This window comes from Bombus fervidus, chromosome 14, assembly GCF_041682495.2.
Source record: "Bombus fervidus isolate BK054 chromosome 14, iyBomFerv1, whole genome shotgun sequence".
Lineage (NCBI taxonomy): Eukaryota > Metazoa > Arthropoda > Insecta > Hymenoptera > Apidae > Bombus > Bombus fervidus.
Window position 1 is genome coordinate 1,708,759 of NC_091530.1, and position 18,072 is coordinate 1,726,830.

The 18,072-nt window shown below is 37.7% G+C and overlaps 1 protein-coding gene and 1 long non-coding RNA gene across 3 annotated transcripts in view; one reads left to right on the forward strand and one right to left on the reverse strand.

Annotated features, from left to right (window-relative positions):
• The window catches only part of LOC139994172 (uncharacterized), a 243,828-nt gene that overhangs the window by 52,263 nt on the left and 173,493 nt on the right, over window positions 1-18,072 (reverse strand). The gene's annotated exons all lie outside the window — the stretch shown is intronic.
• Window positions 9,862-12,230, forward strand: LOC139994488 (uncharacterized). 2 transcript variants are annotated; one of them, XR_011801652.1, is made up of 3 exons: window positions 9,862-9,976; window positions 11,512-11,793; window positions 11,888-12,230. It is a non-coding gene; the product is annotated as an uncharacterized lncRNA (long non-coding RNA). The 2 variants fall into 2 exon arrangements; XR_011801651.1 differs by lacking the exon at window positions 9,862-9,976 and adding an exon at window positions 11,215-11,412.

Here is an 18,072-nt window from a genome sequence, read left to right on the forward strand (position 1 = left end):
CGCGTTAGAAGCATTAAATATTTTATAAATTGCTGGCAGAGGGATCGATATCTCTGGCATCGAGTTAATATTTTATCCATTCCAAACTTTGAAAAGATGATATTAAGATACGTGAGTTTATACGGAATAATAATTAATTCCTCGTTCTCGTTTCTGTTTGTTTTGTGACAACAAACAAGCGCTATTCGTTGCATCATAGATGTAAACTTTCGCTGCAGTATTTTACGATAATACGTCAAGAGTTTATTTCCGAGAAGACCCACTTCCTCCAGAGTCAACGACACAATGCTGAGAATTTAGCAATGAGAAGTTGCGTTGCAACTATTTCAGCAATTTGACATTTATCGCGTTCACATCCTTAGCACTTAATAAACTTAATAAAGCACATAAAAGTGGGCTTGTACTTACGTTAACAATTTCATTTTATTCCTCTTTAAGCCGCGAGCAATCAACTTGTGACAAACTACGATCGATATAGTACACGTATATAAGAACCAAAGAGAAAGAGAGAGAGAGAGAGAGAATAAAAAAGATGTTAAAATTGTTGAAAACAGTGACTGAAAGGAATACATCTTATTCTCATGTTTCTGAAATTCTTATTACATTGTTTAAAAATTTCTAAACCCCGTAGAGTCGTTTGAATTTGTAAAACTTGAAAAGAAAGAAGCAGCCTCGGTGGTTTCCTATTCCGTTTTGCAACTTCTCTTTTATCTCTTAAAAAATGAAGTTGGAAGGTATGAGAACAGAGACTTCGCTCTTTAAAATAAGCCCAGGTGGACTGTTGTGCGATGTTTCACAAAAAACTGCAACAGTTTAAACGTTGACAATTTTTCGATCAAAATTTGGCGATCTTTCAATTCAATTCAAGGTGTACTCGTTTTAACGACAAAAGATTTGTATTGGAATACAACGATATTTCACGCATAGGCATAAGTACCTTTACACAGACACCCACACAGGCATTTGAACAGGACACTCACACAAGTTATACTCGTTACTGTATAGAGAGTGGGTCTCAAAGTATTTAAGGGATCATGGGTCACTACATAAGTCTAGTCTAAGAGTAACTGGACAACGATCAACAATTCTTGCATACTTTGTTAATTATATCACTCGCCTATATACATCAGGTTCTGTAGTTCTGTTTAATAAATATCACTGAATATTATTAATCTTGTAATGTAATTATCTTATAATGTAATAATCTGTGGAAGGCACAATGTTTATGTTGAAATAATACCTACGCCTAGTCTGAGAGTAACTGGCCAACAATGAACAATTCTTGCATACTTTGTTAATTATATCACTCGCCTATATACATCAGGTTTTGTAGTTCTGTTTAATAAATATCACTGAATATTATTTTAACATAAACATTGTGTCTTCCACAGATTATTACATTACAAGATTAGTAATATTCAGTGTAGTTCTATATTCTTCATATGTAGTGCTGTTTAATAAATATCACTGAATATTATTTCAACATAAACATTGTGTCTTCCAAAGATTATTAATCTTAACTTCAAGATTAAATTCTAACAATTTGTTTTATTCGACATATCATGATCGATCGAGATTGTCTACGACGCGTCTCAAGATTTCAGACACTCGATTAAACTTAAAATAGGCAAGTTATTCGCCTGTGAATATCTGCATCGTCAATTTGATACGTCGCGTTGACAAAATACTCCCTGCCAAAACTTTTCCCAGTTTCTAATCTTATTTCAGTGTTGCGACCGTCTAGCAACATTATCTACGGCAAGTTACTCGCACTGCGTACCAGAAAATGACTTAAGGCAGCCTGTTTCCTGGAGATTTCCTGGAAAAGTTCCAACAGTCAGCTGGGCAAACCGGTTTCCACAACCTTGTTCTCTACATGTTATCTGGTTTATTGAATCACCAGCCACTGTTACTCCGACTTCTATCCCTGCGGGGCAATCTGCCATCTTTGCGTGGCTGCGGCCCCTATTTTTTCCCTCCCCTTTCTACCGCACAACTTCAGCCTGCGGAACCTCCTACACAGGGTGTACGGTCGCTAACTCTCGATTTTACGACGTCGCTACCATGGCTCTCGCATTTCAACCGCCAAATCCGTTTCGATTTTCGTTTCTAGCCATTTCCAGTTTCCTACATCGAGCGTCGAACATGAACCACCCCAACGGACTCGTCCAATAAAATGTCCACCTTGATCGTACGTTTTCACTGCTCGTTATTGCGCGCGTTGATTCTACTTTAAATCGCAGTTCATGCATCCAAGGATCTGCAGTTGTGTCGGAAGTTAAACCATCGTGGATGTAACGTTTCTTTGCTTGGAGATAAATTTTGTATAAAGGTGCGTTTTACATCATTTACGAGGAATTTATCGTTATCGAAGAAAGGAGATGAAAGGGCGAAGGAAATTCTTGGCAAGTTTGATGCGAGAAAGGTTTGAAATTTTAGGTGTCACGTATACAGCTGTAATTCATTTCGTATTCTTCACTTCGGATACCTTAACTCTGAAACTCTCGCTGGTATTATTTATTTTATGATCGCTCCACGGCAATTCATCAATAACAGGCTGTTGCAGAAAGAAAACATGAATTTTATCTTGGAAACTTCGAAGGTAGAATCGAGACGTTTGAAATGCCGAACATCGAGCGTAAAATTCACGACGATTTAATTCTTTTCATCGGTATTCTTTATTTTAGATTTATTCTATAATCAATTTACGATGAATCATCGCAAAAAGAAGATACGAATTCTGTCCTGAAACCTTTAAAACGAGAGCATCTTTCAAATTTCAAGTATGCAGGTTCGTTTCGCGAAAACCCGATGACGGTGCATTATTTTTCACGATAGGAATAAATAGCTGAAGCCATTAAATGTCAATAAATGTAGCGAGCATCGATGGAAGAAAAACGACAGCAACGGTACTCTATGAAGAGAGATTTCAAGTTGATGGCCACCGAACGGGCTACCGAATTGAATTCCTGCGATAATCTCACGATCAAGCCACGTATATAGTTGAAAGGAAAGACGATCTGTATAAGACAACATTTTTACTGGTTTCTGTTTCATCGACTCTCTGATTTACGCGTTATCGGTCGAGAAGAAGAGCAAGTCGAACGAGCAATGTAGCGAGGAAAGAGGAATTTAAAGAGCGAGGCTTGGTACGAGTGGCAACTAAATTTGATAGACAAGAAACATCTTAACGAACGATTCGCTAATTAGTGCAATCTGCATATTATGCGGCTTTTATGTAACTATGTAAAAACGAATTACTGGCAAACTTTAGGGTCGAAGTTGCTACACTAAACACGGAAAAATGATTGGCCATTTAGAAAATAAAAATTGGAACTTTGAATTAAAAGGTAAATATGAAAGTTAAGCAGGGGAAGATTATTAGTTCCATTTATCAAGAGTTATGAACTGCTATAGCGAAAGAACATACCCTTAATAGATTTGCTCTTAACACTTTGCAATACTTTCTTGAAACGTGCTTGACTACGTCTTATCAAAACTTCATTGAATATGTAGACTACGAGTTATTAAATTCTCTTGGATTGATCGAGCTGCACACCAAAGAACTTTAATCACAGTGCTTTTCATACTTTAAAATTATGCAATTGCGACAGAAGATTTAGAAAAGAAAGTATATGAAAGTACTATTTCATTAAAATTTAGAACAAACATCTACTTTGATCGAATCCTTGCATTTGGCTAATTCTTTCTAAATTTGCTTTTACTTTCTTAGATAAAATTATCTCTTGATTGAATTCGCTTAGAATTGATAGAATTCTACAAATTTGACTGTAGCATGAAAATGCGAAGCTCTCAGAATAATTAGAAACGACGCCACTTATTATTTTCGGATGGACTTTCGTTTTTAATCGCATAATCGCTTCTCATTATACGCTTCTCATATTAAATTTATTTCTCGCGTGAGCCAAAGCATAATTCTCGTGAAATAAGCTCGGAAGCTTTTACATAGATAAAGCCATTATCAGAGTCAGAAGTACGACGAGTAGCAACCTGCTTCGCATTATATAGATCGGATAACTCAGACAGTAATTATATTAATTGCGCTATCGAAAGTTATATCATACAAGTAACACCGATCGATCATTACCCGCTTTAATTCGTTCAATATTATCATTTCCTCTCATAATGTATGTAATAGTCTCAGTCGCTCGATCAGATGAAATTTTCATTAATATATCCGATCGCCTATACTTCGTTCATATTACATTTTCGTATTAAATCTGATGTCACAAAGTTCTGCACCTCTGCACGTTTAAATTTCCCATAAATATATGTGTCGTTCAGAAGCCACACTGATTAATATTCCAATCGTGGTACTTGTTATAACATTAGATAAGTGAAACAATTTCTTGACCAGATCCTACTCTTTTAGTTGTATTTATCAAAATATGAAATTGCATAAATAACCGCAGTCTACTCGACTGAAAAATTTCAAACGACACATCTTAGTCCTTTGCACTGCGAATTTTATTTCAATTTCGTTACCAGCAGCTCCCAACGCTTTTAGGTGTTTTATATTGAAATGTACTTTAACTAAAAGATAAGACAATTTAAATAAATAAAGGAAGAAAGAAATTCACTTAAATACCAGTTTTATTTACATTATTGTTGTATTTTGTAATTTTTAAGTGTATGATATATCTTGAAACAATTTCCAGGATACGATCCTGCTTTTATTTCTCACGTTTCACAAAAAAGTAAAGATATATATGTCGGAGATGAAGGGACGCCGGAGCCTTTCTTTCGGAATATTTGGAAAGGTCCCCGATACTTTGATCCAGACTCTTTATTATAGTCATACTTAAACAATAAAACTGAGAAATAGCTGTTTATGAGTTAAGTCAATTATGATTATCCGAGATTTATGATAGTGAGCTTGGGCGCGAAGTGACATAACGGGTCGCTGAACGTAGCCACGATCACGGGAGGGACGTGTACCTAACAGAGGTATAAAGTAATTAAATAACTCTGCTTAAAAACAGGGATTGATCAGTTATTTTTATATTTCTCAGTTTTATTATTTAAATACGGCTATAATAAAAAGTCTGGATCAAAGTATCGGGGACCATCCCAAACATTTCGAAAGAAAGGCTCCGATGTCCTTTCATCTCCGATATATAGATATATTTTTCATAAAAAAGAAAAAATGGAACTGAAAGAATGTCCAGTGAGACTCGACAAAGGAGCTGCTGAGATAAAAACTGATGTCGAGTCACGCTCGACATAGAAGTGCAAAGAGTCAAATATCCTCGAACGTAATATAATTGTAAATATGTATCTCCGACAAAAAGGTAGATCTTTTTGTATCCGATCGAGAAGTACGAGAAATTTTGATAATAAACTCCGAATTCTTCTACATTTTTTTCATACTGTTAAAGGGTTAATTAAATATTTACAATGTCGTTCATCCAGTGATTCATCGAACAGATGTAGCACACGCAAAATGGTATCGACGAGGATGTTTCGGGCTACGCTTATCTGTATGTAAGAGTGCTAGATCACGTAGATACGAGCGATAGCTCAAAACGAATTGCCTGGACAGTCCTGTGTGCGTGATTTTTGGTAGAACAACCGTTAGAACATCCGGGGATTGGCCGACATACCTGATCATGAATTAAGCGATGTAGGGTAAGCCTACTGCCGATCGAGCATTCTGATACTCCAGAGGTACATAACGCAATATGCCACCGTTCTGCTACACATACTAATCCCTTGAAACGGACCGATTCACTCTATCTGGCACGGATGTTTCCTGTCTGCTGTATCATTCGCCCGTGATGCTCCTATAGCTTCTATCCTTCCTCTATCTCTACGTTTCCATTTCCTCCTTCTCTCGGTATCTGTTTCGTTTCTGAAAAAAAAAAGTATCGTTTCTGTGATCACTCTACAAATATTTACTATTTTGTTGAACGTACCGAGAAATGATAAATTTAATATTAACAGATGCTTGAGAAAATGTTCATCTAATATTACGATTGGCAAACATTTTTAAAACAGAGCAAGCTTGCGTAAAAATGATAAAATTCTATCTGCCGTTTCAACCGAGTCGCAACTATTAAGACGGTTCAGCGGTTGAATGTAAATAATCAAACGAAAGGGAAAATATTCCAATCTTCTACGATTTCCCATTTCATCTTTCCTCTTTTGTCTTTCTGTCCTCTTGATTCCCAAGATTAAAAATTGATTATTTCAACAGAAACGTCTGTCGTCTTTCAAACTCGTTAACCGAATTAGTTCGACTAATCGACTCCTCGATCTGTTTAGTCTTTAAATATCAGGAACGAAAATTAAATGTAGACTTTTATCAAAGAAACAGCTGTGTAATCTTTTTTTTACTCGACTATATGAGCAACGATTGCTCAGCTAGAACGAATTGGAAAATGTAAAAAAAAAGACGAGAATATTCAGAGATCCGAAATTCTTTGGAGGGATCGTGGTGAATTGAAGAAAGGTATTTGCGTTTCAACGGCAAAGATCAAATGCTAAAATTAAAACTCATCAATGCGTGAATCGACCCGGCAAACACGATCGATAGAGATTTAATTAAAACGCAGTCATTCGGTGTTTACCATGCTCGGACTACGCAGAATGTTTCAATGGGAGCGCGAATACATGTTTCTACCTTTATAACGGATCTGCTCGAGCGTAACGATATTCAGACCGATATTTCCATCTATTACGAATAAAGATAGAAATATTATACGAGTCGATGTCATTCACGCGATTTTGATTGATTCCCGCAATCCTGTTCAACATTTTCAAGAGCGGTTCAACTATAAAGAGAAAGAAGGATCGTTTATAGATGGTTTTTTTTTAAAAATAATTCTTTTAATACATCGAAACGGTTAAAAAAGGATTTGCTTATCGATGGTTCGATTGGAATTGCGAAAGAGAACTTTTTGATAAAAATGGAAGATTGCTAAAAATACACGATTATTTCGAACTATCGTGATTCGTGATTAGATGGCGCGTGATTTATGCAATTTCATATTTTTTTATGAATATAACTAAGAAATGAAATTTATATGGATATTCGTTCCGACCACTAAACTTTATCACGAGCGTTCCACTTTGGACACTTTACATATCCTTCCATGTTATGTATATTTTTACATTTTTAAATTTCCCCGAAGCGCATAAATATCCGCGATCTACTTCTAATATCAGGTTATACGTACGATACGAAAACTAAAATTTTCCGATTGTATAAAATAGAAATGACAATTCGACAGCCTCATTTGGGATTTAAGTGAAAATGTCTTATCTTTCCCGGATAAAAAATTATTCCCAAAAGCCTATCGTCTACGACCAGCTTTAAATGCCTACATTTACAGCTAATACATACTTTTCATAATCAGAATTACTGAAAATACAACTGGTTCTACAATAAAAAGGTGTGCAAATATTTCTCTGAAATTTGAATACGCGAATCTGAATTTTGATTTCTCAGTATTTCTATTCGGTTACTAGCGGTTTCTGTACACAGGGGGAACGATGATATTACGCGATCATTTTACTATACGCGTCGAAATATCGATTCTCTCAGTGAAGTACGACCTATATGTCAATTAGCCACGAAGCGGAATCCTCGTGCTAAATTCGTGGCTATTGTTTCGAAATATGGTCTAATATATTTCTGACCCGGAATTAAATAATTGGCGGAAAAACTGGATCACTTGTTAACCTGAATAAGTAATTTGAGTGACGAGCAAAAACATAGTCGAACAAAGATTTTCGTAGAAAGTCAGCCAAGTGAATTACAAACTCCGCATTAATATATGTAAGTTATACAGTGCATACTCCGTATTAGTCGCATAATATATCATTTGCAGAAAGTCACAGTTGGATCTTTTAATGAAAATAATATTTACGTCCCCAAATGAATGAAATATTCACTAATACTAATAAAGTATTAAATAAAATAAGTGACCATAAAATTAAACTGAATAATTTTGAATACATATTCTGAATACACAGAACAGGATACAAGAGTTTCTCACGCGTGATACTAAATTAAGTATACCATGTATGCAATAAGTGTTTTATACCAACTCTTTTGTATTCATCATCAGAGGGATGAAGATTGAAAACGCGATTCTCAAAAGTACGTTCAAACGTACTGTTGTAGCGTTGACCCCACATCTTCTCTAATGTTTAATATACTTGGTCCCCGAAGCCATTGAGTATTGTTTAACACTAAATCGATTTGAAGAACCTCTCAACCTCATAACCTTTTCTAAGAACATGCCTTGCGATGGGGTACAGCCAGTTTTTCGTAATTATACAAAACCCATAGACCCATGGCTTCGGAGCTCTTCTGTAAAGTAACGTTGCCAGTGTGAGGATCTGGACTAACACAACCATCGTACTTAAACTTACTTAACACTGGAACTACCGATAGTTAACACGAAGCTATGCACCAAAACCACTGAAAATTACTGGTCTTTAAAAAAATACGTAATAATAAAATATTTGTATAATCCATCTGGCACCATGATCGACCTAAACGAGGGTTGACACATTTATAAAATTGTAGAACTAGTCGTTTTAACTGGTGTGGTATTTCTAGCGTTAACATCTAACGATCCAGCGATCGATCCGGAATTTTCCTGATAACTGATATCGTCGTATCGAATGATACGCGGTAAAAACTTTAAAAACGTGTGGCAAGTTGTAGAAAACGGGGAAACTGGTTAATCAAGGTTCGATAAACAGATCGCAGGAGCCTTTTATATAAGCAGCTTTGATGCAAAATTATTTTGAGTTTCAGTACATAAAAACAAGATACAATTCATCATATTATTCTTTTAGTTATCGTTGCGAAAGTCGTTACATCATTGTGGAAAAAAATATAACACGAAGTAGGAATTTTAAAATAAAATTGTAAAATCAATCGATTTGACTGGTGTGGTAGTTCTAGTGTTAAATATATTTCTATTATACGTTGATCCAGGTATTTTCTTTTTTTATTCCAAGATTCCAAATAATTGCGCGATTTTTAATTCTCAAAAAAGGTATCCAGTTTTATATCCATATCATATACCGTAGGAATAATAGCTGGTGAAAATGTACGTTTTTAGATTTAATACAAAGTAGATGGTTGCGCTTTGAACTCGTAACTGTAACTCGTAGTTATGGAACGCCACTCTGTGAATACGAAACGGAACTTGGTCAGGGTTCGTCCTGGAAAATAAATGATCCTTGTCGGATTCACATGCTGAAACATTACAGGATCGCGTGACAGGATCATCGCCTTGCTCAAACAAACTATCGTCCATCTAAATCGATCGCGCACCCAACACCGTGTACTTCTGTCAATTTCCTCTTTCATCCTCTTTTCCTTCTATTTTATTCACCCTTCCGTTGTCCGTTTCTATCTTCTAATTCTCCTCTCGCCTTCTACGTATCTTCTACCTGGTAATCGCCTTCTCGATAAACTCGATGGACTCTCTTCTTTTCGCAGTTCTTTAGTTTCCCATTGACCTTTCTACACGACTTTGCTTTTCTTCCTCGTTTCACGCAATTACGATGCAACCCCATTCATGGAACAACACTACACACGCAATTTCGTTTCGCTTCGTTTCATTTCATTTACTTTCTCCGTCTAATGCCTCATTCTCCCTCGATACCTTGCCACTTCTGTCTTACTCTTTTCTCAGTTCTCTTCGTCTTTCCTGCTTTCGAACATCGTCGAAGCTATCTCGCTCTTAGCTAGTTCCTTCCTCCTCCTGCATCACGTTGTCATTATACTTCCTGGTCTAAATGGGCCGACGCATTACGCTGGCTTACCTATCATCGTTTCTACCTGCGATATCCAGGTCCCAGATACCGCTCGAAAACTGGCTCGCTTCCGTCCGTACGTCCATTCGTGTCGCTTCGCAATTACCTAGCCGCTAATCCGCTGTCTCGTCGGCCATGAACGACCGTTTAACTCGGATCGAGTGCCCCATTGTCGGTAAGTGACTTTTCGGCAAACCGACCGCCTCTTTTCAACGCGTTACGATGGTTAAGCGTTCAACGTCATTGTTTCTCGTCGGAATTATTTCGAAAGGGTCAGTTCGCTTGCTGGTCTTTTGGTTTAAATTGGTTCGTTATTACTCCATGGTTACATTGTACGGTATACAACTTCGATAGCTGATATCAGGTATACGTGTTGCACGATTGTTGCAAGCACAAAAGTTTAAAATTTTCGAATCTCTCAGAATTGGGTTTCTGTAATAAAGTTTGTTCGCCTTTCATTGTTGCATATATTTATGTGTTCTATAGAACGTGTACGTGTTTCTAAATTTTTTAACGAAAGATATATGTTTCTGGAGAATCGAAACTACCGATTGATCGTACACAGAAAGATTTTATACGAAAGAGCACTTTGTGCGCTCTTTTAAGAATAAACTCGTCGCTTAACCACTCGAGAGGCGAAGCGTTACGGTCGAAGGAGAAGAAACTACTTTGAAATAACCACTTCACAGCTCGGAAATACATAGCTCAGTTTGATTTATTAAAACGACGCAGCAGAGTGACGATTTAATTATTAACACGAGGAAAGTCAGGAAGAATGCCAATAGCGAAATGTCGAGGGATTGCCGTGACGACAACCGACGTCTCCGCGGAAACAGTAGATTCGAACTAAAGTCGAATAACGGTGTGCTGTCTCCCCTTGTTCGCGATCCCCTTCAGACGAAATTGGTAAAAGCAACACGAGATATTCGAACAGAGAGAACGCCATATAGGAAAACCTACGAGCAAAAGAAAGACAGCTAGGCGTGGAAGCTGCGGCGTTTCGAAGTGTGTTCACAGATACACGAGCTGCAAACTACATTATGATTTAATTAAAAGCAAAGCCCCTCGACGGGGGTCGGTGTGCACGAACGTTGGAACGTCAGCCTCGTTTTCGTTTCTATAGCTGGCCGAAACGTTCGCAAAACTGTCGACAAATTAGCGAATCTCTGTCTCTCGAGGCCAAACCATCGACCGCGATCCTCCCGGCCGATCCCGACTTGATAAACTTCTCAATTATCAGAATTAATTAAATTTGTTGACTCGATGTTGCGCCAGTTTCGTCGCCAGAGCATAGCGGCACGACTACACCAACGACCGAGCGACGAAAAACTAACGGAACTTGGAAAAACAAACGATACATTTCGGGCGTGGCAATACAAAGAGAAAGCGCGAGAGTTTGAGCAACCACGAGTCGACTAGGAAAAACGACAATTTCTTCCAAAATTTCCAAATATTACAAACGTTAAAAACATCTTTGTTCGATAAATCCTTCGATTTCGACACTCTGCTTTCAATGTCTTTCCCTGGAACGTAAAAGCAACCTCGAAACAGGCCATAAAGAACGAATAAACGGTGGTTACCGAGGCACTTAAACGTGCAATTGCATCGCAGGTAATTAAAAAATCACATCCTCTGACCTGTTTTTCGAGGAGGGTGCAGCAAACATTCGTTGGCTTGGACTTGATTGTTTTTTGTTTGTTGCCGTTCCAGTTGCACTGGGCTGAAGTTAAATCGAGCATTTCACGTGCCTCGGCCAGTGGTAATGGAAAACGTATTACTGGAGCTGTAAGTTCTGTCAGCAAGGACACAGGCGGCCGACATTATAACACGGATGTGCAGGCTGTACTTAACGACGAAACTCAGGAAACCTGAAAACAGTAATTTTCGTCCAAGGCGAGGAAAAAGCAATCGCGTTGTTGAAATCTCGGGAAAAGACGTTGGAAAGGACTCGTTCCGTCCTGCAAATGCCTCACACTCTACGTAAAATACCAGGTACCGATAAGTTAAACAAATGGGACGTCGAAACACGCGTCGGTACGACATTTCATCCCTTCAGGCTCATTCTAACCCTTGTCGTTTTCAACAGGTTAGTTCCAACGTTCGTCCTACATCGTAAGTTTCTGGAAACCAGCTTTTCCAAAGTACACGCGAAGATACACCGTGTACATTTCCCGGAATTGCCTCGGGTTTGACAATTTAATTTGTATAAAGTGTACTTTCTTTGACAATTTATCTTTGCAATTGAAATAGTTAGGTAGATGGGACATAACTGCGACACGAATGTCTTTAATCTAATAATTTAATCACACACCTTTAAATATTACATCGAACGTAATATTTTGAGGAAATATAAAATTGCAAGAATGCATAGAACGTACATAATGTGAAAAAATATGTGAAATATTCAGTGTATAGTATTTGTTATAATATTTAACCGATTAAATAAATTTCTACTTAAATGGAACAGAGTATACAAAATGCTTGAGACAAAAATATCTACGCTTTTAGTTTCCCTATAAATAAAATATTGCTTCCAAATACAGCATCGAACCTTTCTTTACTTTACCTTTGTTACGTGTCCAATAGACTATGGTCCAGTAGAAAATAGTTTAATCTTTATTTATTTAGAACACAGTCAAAAACAATCTTGAAACGAATACCAAGTCCTATCCAAGATTTTTGATTTATTCTTATCTATATTTATTTGATGTAACGAATTACCTGTCATGGTCAGAAATATATCTTCGTTCCCTCTACACCTACTGTTTCTAAAAATCAGCATCTCGTGTCTTGTACTACTATGTCTGATTCTATTGCGTGTCGTATATTACCGTGTGTTCGATTCTACTGCGCGTTTGGTTTTAGGTGGCTGGACGGCCTATTCTACTGCGAGAACCAGATTGGACAAATTTTATCTCTTAAATTGCGTTGCGTGATCCTTTAACGCAATCGCCAAAGACTCACGGAATTTCCGGAATCCTTTTGATCCGCGTGACGCGACACGCGCCGGAGTTGTCTACGCTTTTGAAAATCATCGCATGCCAAAGTAAATTTATAAACAAGCGAATTGACATGCCGCGTGGAAATTCCTAGTTAAATCGAAGACCAGAAACAAGTACGGAGAGCGAATCGGGAGGGTGAAGCCAACTGTGACGCGTGTGTTTGCCGTTACAAGCTCGTTCAGAGTGCTTAATTTCCAGAAGATCTGCAAAGTGGCAAAACTTCCGGAAGCTACGACGCTTTCAGCCGGAAGTCGCACGTACTTGCACACTTTCAGCCCCTTTGCCACGTGCGCGTTCACGTTCCACGACTGTAATCTTCGCCGAAGAGGAATTGCGTACGTCCAAAGCCCCGGATCAAAGATCTAGCAAGACACATCGACGCCACGTATTCGATTTGCCTGGATTTTACGAAAATAGAAGCCATCCTTGCGCATCGATATTGTCTGTCGATCGAGTGAAACAAATACGACGTAATTTACTTCCGCCAGAATATGATAATAACGCAACGTGCAGAGTACGAGAATTTGATCAACGAGTTAATTCGTTGTGTCCGATTAACGGGTTAATGTTTCTATCGATTCGCCGTCCGATTGCATCGCAACGCGTTTACTTTAAATATACCCTACAATCGTAATAAAGTAATCAATTAATATCAAACAAGTTGTCAAACAAATTTCAAGCACAAGCGTATACCTCATACCGATACACACACGTAAGTGAAGTTTTACGTGTGAAAGCAATAATATCGTGCATAAAACGAATGTAGAGGTAACGCGTTACGAGTAATTAGAGAGAAACAAGCTGTTATCGTTGCAATAGACGAGAGGTATAGATATTTACAGAGAAATTATTTCTCAGTGAGTTGTATCGTGGCTCGTACGAAGTTTTACCTATATCGCGCTTTCCCGTCGCGTTAAATAATCATGTAAAATTATGCAGTTACCGATCCGACGAAGACCTGGCTCTTTCGAGCAGACGAGACATTAAAAATATTTGAAGTAGTTCGAAGTAAATGGATATTGATCGACAGAATTGAACTACGATCGAAAGTAGAGCGTTTAGTATTCTTCTTCTCGAGTTTCTTCCTGTTTTCGTTCCATTCTGAGGAATAAAATTCTAACTACGCGTGCAAGTATCTCGCTTTAATTCAAACCCGTGCAACTGTGTAATTTATATTGCCGTAATGCATCAAACAGTGTGACGTCTGCCCCGAAATAATATGCTTCTGGCGTCTCTTACGGTGTCCGCCTCCAAACACCGAGATCTTTCCTTTATTCCACCCTTTACTCTGCTTCTCCTCTACTTCTGTTTGATTTCATTTGCTCTACAGCCTCTCATCGTTCAACATCGCCTGGGAATTAAAGCGGTCCGATTTAATAATTTATCACTCTTACGCGGCTTGCTTCTTCTTCTTCGTTACACTGTATCGTCTTGCATACGTTCTCGCCTTCGCTCTCTTCGCTCCACGAAACTTCCTAATCCATTTTAAATAATTTACCGCTTCGCTCTTTCTCAGATGCATACTTAAACTCTGTTCGAATGCGAGATTCCTTTCTTTTGTTCGTTACGCAGACAGAGTGATTTAAGTGCCACCGATGAATGGTGTTCTGTTGAAATTTCAAATTTTGATAGAAGCTAATTAATTAAAAATGATACGTTCTTTAGGCTTCGATTAACAACACTCGCTGTTATCCCATTTCTGTTTTCTATTCTTTATGAAACTTTCTTTACTTTTGTAATAAAAACTTTTGAACACGCAGTTGCCTTCTACCCTTAACTAAATTTTCTTATTTATGAATAAAATAAGCCGATTTTTTCATCGAATATTCTACCTGAACATTTCTTTATTTTTATCTTTTTTTCTAAGCAATGAGAAATATAGAACCAAATATTAGGTTGTTTCTTTCGAAAAGTTTCTTTCGTTTTATAAGGAAATAATAAACGCACAAGGTTTTTTGTTTTACATTATTTCATCGAATTAAGTACGATCCATTTTGCTCTGTTGAGATAAACACCGCGACATTTCACATACTTGATTTCACGTTTATATAAAGCTGCAATGTTGTAAAAAACTGTTAGAATTTAATGTTAAAATTAAGATTAATAATCTGTGGAAGACACAATGTTTATGTTGAAATAATATTCAGTGATATTTATTAAACAGAACTACATACGAACAATATAGAACTACACTGAATATTATTAATCTTGTAATGTAATAATTTGTGGAAGACACAATGTTTATGTTAAAATAATATTCAGTGATATTTATTAAACAGAACTACAGAACCTGATGTATATAGGCGAGTGATATAATTAACAAAGTATGCAAGAATTGTTCATTGTTGGCCAGTTACTCTCAGACTAGGCGTAGGTATTATTTCAACATAAACATTGTGTCTTCCACAGATTATTACATTATAAGATAATTACATTACAAGATTAATAATATTCAGTGATATTTATTAAACAGAACTACAGAACCTGATGTATATAGGCGAGTGATATAATTAACAAAGTATGCAAGAATTGTTGATCGTTGTCCAGTTACTCTCAGACTAGGCGTAGGTATTATTTCAACATAAACATTGTGTCTTCCACAGATTATTACATTATAAGATAATTACATTACAAGATTAATAATATTCAGTGATATTTATTAAACAGAACTACAGAACCTGATGTATATAGGCGAGTGATATAATTAACAAAGTATGCAAGAATTGTTCATTGTTGGCCAGTTACTCTCAGACTAGGCGTAGGTATTATTTCAACATAAACATTGTGTCTTCCACAGATTATTACATTATAAGATAATTACATTACAAGATTAATAATATTCAGTGATATTTATTAAACAGAACTACAGAACCTGATGTATATAGGCGAGTGATATAATTAACAAAGTATGCAAGAATTGTTGATCGTTGGCCAGTTACTCTCAGACTAGACGTAGGTAGCGACCCATGATCCCTTAAATACTTTGAACCCCACTCTCTATACAGTAATGAGTATGACTTGTGTAAGTGTCCTGTTCAAATGCCTGTGTGGGTGTCTGTGTAAGAGTGTTTGTGCCTATGCGTGAAATATCGTTGTATTCCAACAAAAACACGTTTGCGAAAGAAAGACAACTTTCCGGACGACGTAATAGAATACCAGAAACGGTAAAATTTAAAGAAACTTGCAATTAAGAAGAGAACAAGATACGAACTATTTGAAATAACGTGTGATCTGGTTAAATCCAATTCGATTAGCGCTTGATCTGTACAGGAAAGCTTGACGCGATAAAGAAGCATTAGTGACACGAGGAAACGAGGGGAACAAACAGCGTTTTACCACTACAATACATCTTACGACTGATTCATCGTATACGTCAAGACGTTGACTGTTTCTCTTGACAGCGAACCGACATCTCCTCTTTTATTCTCTCTATCCATCTTTTTAATACTCTTTCTATCTGTTTCTGTCTGCTTCACAAAATCATTACAGGAAAAAACAGTCTTAACGAAAGAGTTGCAGAAATATTTGTATCTCCCGACCGATCCAAAACATATTTATCCGTCTGTGATATTCAAGTTTAATCTTACGTTGTAGCCGTTTAATCTTTCCTTTCTCTTCTGCCACTCACCTTCGATTCGGACGACGCGTCGAGTTTTTTTTACGAATCGTTTCGATAGAGCAAGAAAACGGACCAACGAAAATTACTTGGAGGCAATGTCGGAAGAAGAGTGCTTGACGAGGTGGCGAGTTATACAGAAATATGCCGTGTGTAGGGATGCGTACCGGCGGAGGCAAACAGAAAAGGCCAGACAAAACCAACCTCCACCCACCGGCTCGACCGTGACCCGGTCTGTTTACTCTGGCTGAGAGTTTCGCACTCCCCGTAGGATAAATGCCAGCCTCGTTGTATCTTTTTTTGCCTGAAACGGCTGGCTATCGTTGCCCAAACTTTGCCCTGTTTCTCTTTTCCCTTCGCTCGTTTCAGCATCGTTCGACTCGAAATGAGAGTCGATCGCGCGATTCCACGAAACGTCGCTTCGCCTCTCGGATGTTAGGCGCGCGACGCTACTCGGAGCGTGTCGGGCGCTCGATGGAACTTTCTCAGACGTTTCGGCGAGATATTTCGATGGGCGGAATAAATGGCAAAGTTTCTTTCCTCCGTTCTCTTTGGCGTGTTGACGCGGCGCGTTCGACGATCCCCACCAAGGTAAATCGAGTCGGGATAAACGGTGAATTTCAATAGGGAGTCGCGAATGTTTGGCGAGCTCCGAAGAAATCCCTGCACGAGATCGCAGTTTAAAGATACACGAGCAAATGTTAGAACAGTCGGGCCGGATATTTTGAGATTTACGAAATCGTTTGGCTCGCCATCCAGGCATCCGCTTAAATATTTCAACGCGAATACCGATACGCACGCCAGCAGTGCGTCTTGATCGATGATGTACCGAGTTTATCTTCTAAACAGCCGGTTTATTTTCCATGAAAGTTAGCTACTCGCGAAAAGCCAGAATGCCAGAGTTCTCGACCAAGCTGCGTGAGGTATTCGAACCATTAAGAGAATAAGTATGCTGTACAAAGGAGATACACAAAGCTTCTTCTTCGTGTTCGGCAAAGCGCCTTTCAACATTTTCTCTAACGCGAAACTTTGAAACGCCGTAACTTCCTACGGAAAGCTGAATCTAGAAATTAATTTGTCAAGTCACGTTTACGTGACATTTCTCCTTAACGCGATAACGAGTAAACTGCGTTATGATTTTGACCTCGGCTCCTATAAAATAAGATTTTATCTGCAGTTCGTTGGAAAGTATACCCGGCAAGTTCTTTATCATTTTTGTACTGCGAGGGGAGAATCGTTTTAATCAAAAGGGAAGTTTGGTAACTCGAAAATTCAAAGAAATTTGAAACTTCAGAAACAGAGTGCAAATGGTATTTTTCTAACAAAACTATTTTTGAAAACAAAAGGTAAGGCAATTCGCTAAAGCAATCGCGATTATCGTCGTAAATATTTAAAAAGAAAACTATAAGAAATTGGAAGTTCTTCGCGGTCATTAAGCTATTAAAAATCATTAAACATCGAATTTAATTTTCTCTCAAGAAGATTCCCGGAAGAACAGAGAAGCGAACTTGACAAAGGAAACAAGAATATGCTTGGAAAGTACACGAAAGTTCGAATCAGCTTTTGATTCAACGTGATAATTTTCATTTAGCAATTTGCATGAAAATTCTTCGCAGGAATATTCCTCTGTCTAACCTTTGTTTAATAATTGAT